The sequence below is a fragment of the Triticum dicoccoides genome, chromosome 4A (assembly GCF_002162155.2).
Source record: "Triticum dicoccoides isolate Atlit2015 ecotype Zavitan chromosome 4A, WEW_v2.0, whole genome shotgun sequence".
NCBI classification, from domain to species: Eukaryota; Viridiplantae; Streptophyta; class Magnoliopsida; order Poales; family Poaceae; genus Triticum; species Triticum dicoccoides.
In genome coordinates this window covers 683,155,473-683,163,526 of record NC_041386.1, presented here as the reverse complement: position 1 = coordinate 683,163,526, position 8,054 = coordinate 683,155,473, and positions in this window count along the sequence as shown.

The window sequence follows — 8,054 nt, the reverse complement described above, 5'->3', positions numbered from 1 at the left end:
GGAATATCCGGTTCAGCGGCCGGTTTATTATATCAGCGAGGTGCTTATTGAATCCAAGCAAAGGTATCCGCATTGGCAGAAGCTGGTCTATGGTGTCTTCATGGCCAGTCGAAAGTTGAAGCAGTATTTCCAAGGGCAACCTATCACGGTGGTCAGTTCAGCTCCCCTGGGTGATATCATACAGAACCGGGAGGCGACTGGCCGGATTGCCAAGTGGGCTATAGAGCTTGGGCCACACGGGCTAAAGTATGTACCTCGGACGGCGGTGAAGTCTCAAGCACTTGTTGATTTCATCAATGACTGGACGGAGTTACAAGAACCAGAGGAGAAGCCGGATCACACATATTGGACTATTCATTTTGATGGATCCAGGCAATTGGAAGGCTCGGGGGCTGGAGTCGTATTAACTTCCCCACGAGGTGATAAGTTTTGTTATGTTCTCCGTTTAATGTTCCCTTGTACTAACAATGCAGCTGAGTACGAAGCCTTGCTCCATGGTCTCCGGATGGCTAAAGAAATGAATTTAAGCCGGGTTAAGTGCTTCGGTGACTCGGACCTCGTGGCTCAACAGGTGTCTGGCACATGGGATTCTAAGGATCCGCTCATGGCTGCATATCGTCGGGAAGTGGATAATATTGCGGGTTGCTTCAAGGGTTATCAAGTGGATCATGTGGACCGTCGGAAGAATGAAGCGGCGGACGCTTTAAGCCGGTTGGGCTCTCAGCGCAAACCGGTCCCGCCTAATGTCTTTCTGGACGTGTTGCACAACCCGTCAGTCAAGCTCCCAGGTGAAGCGGATTTGGCTATCCCTGATCCGGAGGCTCACTTGGTGGCAGCCCTGCACGTTATTCCGGATTGGACAGTTCCTTATCTTGCGTACATGAACCGGGGGGAGTTACCAGAGGATGAGATTCTAGCCAGGCAGATAGTCCGGCGATCCAAGTCTATGACGATTGTCAATGGTGAATTGCATCATTGCAGTGTATCAGGGGCGTTTCAACGTTGTGTTTCTCCCGAGGAAGGCTGTGAAATCTTAAGAGAAATCCATGAAGGGGATTGTTGACACCACGCCGGTTCAAAGTCTCTGGTGGCAAAGGCGTTTCGTCACGGGTTCTACTGGTTGACAACGCATGCTGACGCGGAGGACTTGGTTAAATGGTGTGATGGATGCCAGAAATTTTCAAGGCGCGCTCATGTGCCGGCTCAAGAATTGAGGATGATCCCAATAACGTGGCCATTTGCAACTTGGGGGCTGGATATGGTCGGTCCTTTTAAAAGATCCAAGGATAAGAAAACCCACCTGTTGGTGGCAGTTGACAAATTTACCAAGTGGGTTGAAGCGGAGCCTGTCAGCAAGTGTGATGCAGCAACAGCGGTGCAGTTTATCAAAAAGGTGATTTTCCGGTTTGGCTTTCCACACAGTATCATTACTGACAATGGTAACAATTTGTCTAAGGGCGCTATGAAGGAGTTCTGTGAATGTGAGCACATCCGGCTTGACGTGTCGTCAGTGGCACACCCCCAGTCCAATGGACAGGCAGAGCGAGCTAATCAAGAGATCTTGCGAGGCATCAAACCCAGGCTTATGGTCCCATTGCAAAGAACACCAGGATGTTGGGTTGAAGAGCTACCATCTGTGCTATGGAGTATCAATACTACGCCAAACCGATCCACAGGATACACGCCACTTTTCATGGTCTACGGAGCAGAGGCAGTTCTCCCTAGTGATATCCGACATGATTCGCCTCGTGTGGCAACTTATGTTGAAGCGGACAATGAGACAGCACGGCAAGACGCTTTGGACCTATTGGACGAGGAGCGTGATATAGCAGCTGCCCGTTCGGCGATTTACCAACAAGATCTTCGTCGCTATCACAGTCACCGGGTTAGAACCAGAACTTTTCAAGAAGGAGATTTGGTGCTTCGACTCATCCAAGACCAAACAGATATGCACAAGTTATCCCCACCTTGGGAGGGACCTTTCGTGGTCAGCAAGAATCTGCACAACGGGTCGTACTATCTGATTGATATTCGAGAGCATAAAGACTCACGTACATCAGAGGAGGAGACCAACAGGCCGTGGAATATAGCTCATCTACGGCCTTACTACACTTGAGCCATCGGCTCTATCTATGTACATATCATGACAGTGTATATACTATCTTTGATATAATAAAACCGGAGCCTCAGCTAAAGCGGGGTCTCTGTCTTTCTTATCATGCGTGGTTACATGGAGTGGCTCTGTTTTTAAAACGGCCTCCGGTTTACCCCTTGACATTTGCTTTTTATATATCACTTGGGGCCTTGGTCGTGTCCGAACCAACGCGACACCTTTTGATAGGCGACAGCCACCAGATCACTTGGGGACATGGTCAAGTCTGAACCAGTCACGCCTCTTGGTCGGCCTAAGGCCACAAAATCACTTGGGGGCTTCGTCGAACCCGAACCATTGCCACGCCTCTTGATCTGGCATATATGCCACGAATCATTTGGGGACCTGGCTGACTTGAATCATTGTCACTCCTATTGGGGGCTTGGTCCTGTCTGACCATGGTAATACCATCTGATCAGCTCAGTATAGCATATTTTTGCAAACGGTTTTTATGATTGCCTTTGCTTCCAATGTTATTTTCATGGCTTGTTTGTTCTTTGTTTTTTGTTGGATTCTTTTTATGTCAACAAACACCTTTTTTCCGGTTCAGCCGATGGATTTGATTCCCCTTTAATCCGGAGAAGTATGTCCGGTTTACCTTTTCCTGTTAACATCATGGAGTAACAAGGGGGTTTGTTTTGCCTCAGTACGGTTTATACGGGAGCTGTTTTCTCCCCCCTTGTTGATGATAATGGTTTATAAAACCTCCGCTTCAAGCTTGGCTAAGCCAGCTTCATACCCAGACAGGGCAGGTATTTTGTATCACCTATTTGTTACATTACTGATACACATATCAAGATCATAAACCGGCTGGCGGTATAACCGCCACCGAAGTTCAAATTTTTCTGATTGCAGGAAATATGAATTGAGGTTTTTCGAACAGAAGCTTCAGTACTTATGCACGAAGGCATATTCAAGATAGAAGTATTAACTATCCTATTACAAGGCAACACGGTGCCCGAATAAGATCATTGTTATTTTGGAAAGATTCCAAAGACAGCCATACAAACCGGCTCCCGGTTTAGGCCTGCTCCTCGTCATCATCCGCTTCAGCTTCTTCGTCTCTACCCATTGGCTGGAAATCAACAGTAGTCCAGTCGATTCCCACTAAAGCTTGGAAAACAGCCTCTTCATGTATCAGGGAAGACGGTTCAATATCAGGAGCGTAAGTGTGCTTACGGATTGGAGGAATCAGATTTTTCGCTTCAAGAGTTGGGGCAGGCACTCGCTTGTTCTGATCGTTGTATTGTGCTTGATAATGCGTCAAGTCTGCCTCTTCAGCTAGCTGACAAGCCAGAGGGCGCACTGCACGGTTTATTGCCCTTAAATCCTCTTTGTTGAATTCAGAGCCATCTTCCTTCAGGCTGGGATAGCCTTGAGATGCTTCCACAGGGTCGAAATCTGGCACCCATGCCTTTGCCCGGATCAAGGTGTTAATAGCTCTGGTTCGAGCAGCAGATTTTTTCAGCTCCTCAATCTGGGCCGGAAGCATCGACAACCTGTTAAGAGTATCCTGGATTAAAGAAGGTGCCGGGCTGTTATGGGAGGCTGTGGTGATGATCCGCTGGGCTCCGATATATAATTGTTCCACTAAGGTGTAGGCAGCCTTCAGTTTCTTCCGCACATCATTTCCTAAGTGCCCAATGCGTGTGCCTACAACAATATAGGGACGGTTTCAAACCGGATTTATGCTGCAGCAGGTTCAAATTATCACAGAAGTTAAAAGGAGCTTACCAAAGATCGCAGCGGTCATGGAGTGTACTTGCCGCTTTACGGACGTCAGTTCATCCACCACCGGTTTAAGGGCAGCTTCAGCATTTTCCGCTCTTTTGGTTAAAGCGGACTTCTCAGTGGCCCAATCAGCCCGCTCTTTCTTAAAGCTTTCCTTCAGCTGTTCAGCGGTGCTCAAGGCGCTGGTTAATTCTTCCTTTGCCTTGTCTATTTCAGCTTGTTGAGTTTTCAAGGCCTCCTGCAAATCAGCAATCCGGTCCTCCTTGATTCTCACCTCAGCCTGCATACAGACAGCATTTAGCTTTAAGCAAGCGGTCCAAGAAATTGAAGTATCAACCACATAACAAAGTTATACACCTGATACTTGGGGGCTAATGCACCTTCAATTTTCATTAGATTACAAAAGTCCCAAGCTCAATACAAGTATTCAACTTGGCACTTGGGGGCTAATGGCTATTTGATCAAATTATGTTCTAAGGATAGTTTTATATCGGAGACCCGGTTTAATTATGTTAAGTTAAACCGGCAATTGGGGGCTATATTGATGGATTTCAAAGTGTTGACGATCGTATTCAAGTCCCGGTTTGACGAAGGTTACAAACCGACCCTTGGGGGCTAGGAGGATTGATGGTATATGGATTCTGGCGGTTCAACCAGGGGACTAATGGTATATACCGGTTTAGTAACTTTTTTCTATGGTAAGTTAAACCGCCTGACCTAAGCATCGGGAGCAATTGAAGTTGTGGACAGCTAAGTATGCATAAACAAGTTTCACAAGATTTTATCACAACCGCGGATCTACAACGAGCTCACAAAAACAGAAAATATTCCGAAGAATAAGGCAGAAACAGAAGTGAACCATTGAGCGGGTATGTGCGAGAGATCTATGGACTTAGATGAGAAGCTACAGGTGGATGCTTAAAGACTACTACTAAACGCAGCAGGGATTCACAGATTCATTCAAGGTCAAGAAGAGGAGAAAAGCTTACCGAGAACGGAGAAGAGGCGGAAAGATGCCGCAATGCTCTGGTACGTTCATGTTGATGCAGCGGCCCAAGACGAGGCAGAAGTCGACGGTGGCGGCGGAGCTCCAAGGCTAGCGACGCGAGGAAGACGAAGAAGAAGGGACGAAGGGAAAGGAAAAGAAAAGACCCTTCGGTCTTATTTATAAGGCAACAGAACTAGGTCAATGTTGGGGAACGTTGCAGAAAACAAAAATTTTCCTACTCGTTTCACCAAGATCATCTAGGAGTTCATCTAGCAACGAGTGCTTAGATGCATCTACATACCTTTGTAGATCGCGCACGGAAGCGTTCAAAAGAACGGTGATGATGTAGTCGTACTCGACGTGATTCAAATCACCGATGACCAGCGCCGAACGGACGGCACCTCCGCGTTCAACACACGTACGGGACGGGAGACGTCTCCTCCTTCTTGATCCAGCAAGGGGGAAGGAGAGGTTGATGAAGATCCAGCAGCACGACGGCGTGGTGGTGGATGCAGGGCGTCACAGCAGCAGGGCTTCGCCGAGACTACGAGGGAGAGACGTAACGGGGGGAGATGGAGGCGCCAGGGGCTGGTATGAAATCCCTCCTCTCCCCCCCACTATATATAGGGGTGCCAGGGGGGGCGCCGGCCCTAGTAGATGAGATCTACTAGGGGGGGCGGCGGCCAAGGGGAGGTTTCCCTCCCCCCCAAGGCACCTAGGGGTGCCTTCCACCACATGGACTCTTCCATGGTGGAAACCCTAGGCGCATGGGCCTATAGGGGCTGGTGCCCTTGGCCCATCTAGGCCAAGGAGCACCCCCTACAGCCCATGTGGCCCCCCGAGACAGGTGGCCCCACCCGGTGGACCCCCGGGACCCTTCCGGTGGTCCCGGTACAATACCGATAACCCCGAAACTTGTCCCGATGCCCGAAATAGCACTTCCTATATATAATTCTTTACCTCCGGACCATTCCGGAACTCCTCGTGACGTCCGGGATCTCATCCGGGACTCCGAACAACATTCGGGTTTCTGCATATACATATCTTCATAACCCTAGCGTCACCGAACCTTAAGTGTGTAGACCCTACGGGTTCGGGAGACAAGCAGACATGACCGAGACGACTCTCCGGTCAATAACCAACAGCGGGATCTGGATACCCATGTTGGCTCCCACATGCTCCACGATGATCTCATCGGATGAACCACGATGTCGAGGATTTAATCAATCCCGTACGCTATTCCCTTTGTCTATTGATATATTACTTGCCCGAGATTCGATCGTCGGTATCCCAATACCTCGTTCAATCTCGTTACCGGCAAGTCACTTTACTCGTACCATAATGCATGATCCCGTGACCAGACACTTGGTCACTCTGAGCTCATTATGATGATGCATTACCGAGTGGGCCCAGTGATACCTCTCCGTCATACGGAGTGACAAATCCCAGTCTTGATTCGTGTCACCCAACAGACACTTTCGGAGATACCCGTAGTCTACCTTTATAGTCATCCAGTTACGTTGTGACGTTTGGCATACCCAAAGCACTCCTACGGTATCCGGGAGTTACACGATCTCATGGTCTAAGGAAAAGATACTTTGACATTGGAAAACTCTAGCAAACGAACTATACGATCTTGTGCTATGTTTAGGATTGGGTCTTGTCCATCACATCATTCTCCCAATGATGTGATCTCGTTATCAATGACATCCAGTGTCCATAGTCAGGAAACCATGACTATCTGTTGATCAACGAGCTAGTCAACTAGAGGCTCACTAGGGACATGTTGGTGTCTGTTATTCACACATGTATTACGATTTCCGGATAACACAATTATAGCATGAATAAAGACAATTATCATGAACAAGGAAATATAATAATAATGCTTTTATTATTGCCTCTAGGGCATATTTCCAACAGTCAAGCGCGCGGATCCAGGAGCTATTGTTAAAAGAGGGCGTTATAAATGATAAAATTTCATGATGACGTCATGCCGGTTTACAGCAACCAGAAATGATGACGACACGGCGGTTTACCAATTACCCGAAGATGTCCAAGAAACCAGATTTTGTGAAGGATTGACATGAACCAGTTCAAATCAATCTGGGGCCTAATGTTGGGGATATTACCACTAGACGTAAACCGGCCTGCTTGGGCCGGGTTAACTTCATTAGTGATATAAACAGATGAAGGCCCAAGGCCTGTAGTCGGTTTAGAACCTGTAGCCGTAAACCGGCCAGATGTATAACTTGTATTGTAAGTTAGGAATAGAGAGATACCAACCGGGATACGAGTATGAACCGGTTGGGACTCTATGGACCGACGGGCGTCACCCGTGTATATAAGGGGACGACCCGGCGGCGGTTCAGGGGAGACAACAACAACTCGAGCCTAGGCGAAGCTTGTTTGCTCCCTAGCCATCGAGACCACATCAATTCCATCACAACTAGACGTAGGCTTTACCTTCATCGAAGGGGCCGAACTAGTATAAAACCCTCGTGTCCTTGTGTCCGCTTTAACCCCTTCAAGTAAACTCGTAGCGATGGCTCCACGACTAAGTCCTTTCACTAGGACATCTGCCGTGACAAATCCACGACAGTGAGTTTCAACTCATTTGGAGTTGTGCAGAATAGGTAGCTTAACGTAGCTTTTTCAGGTCCAGATTTCCAGCTGCCAGAATTCTCCCCCTTGGTGCATACCTTGCATATTATGAGGGAAAAGGCATTAGAATTACTCCAAAAAGGATTATTATACAATAAAACAACATAAATAACAGTAAGGAAACATGATGCAAAATGGACGTATCAACTCCCCCAAGCTTAGACCTCGCTTGTCCTCAAGCGAAAACCGAAATCGATAAACATGTCCACATGCCTAGAGAGAGAGAGAGGTGTCGATAAAAACAAAAACACGGACGTAGCAGCATCATGTGACTTCTTATAACAGCAATAAACTTTAATATAAAACTTTTATCATAACACTTTAATCATAGACTTCTCATGAACAAGTGACAATTCATCACAACATTGAAGTATAAAGTATAAACTCTATTGGAAACCAATATGTTCTTGGTCAACTTTGCAACTACGATTCATCATCTTTTCAGGAAGGGTGACGTATCGGAGCCTTTAGGCAAGTCCACATACTCAACCATCATTTAGTCCTCTATGATTGCTAACACTC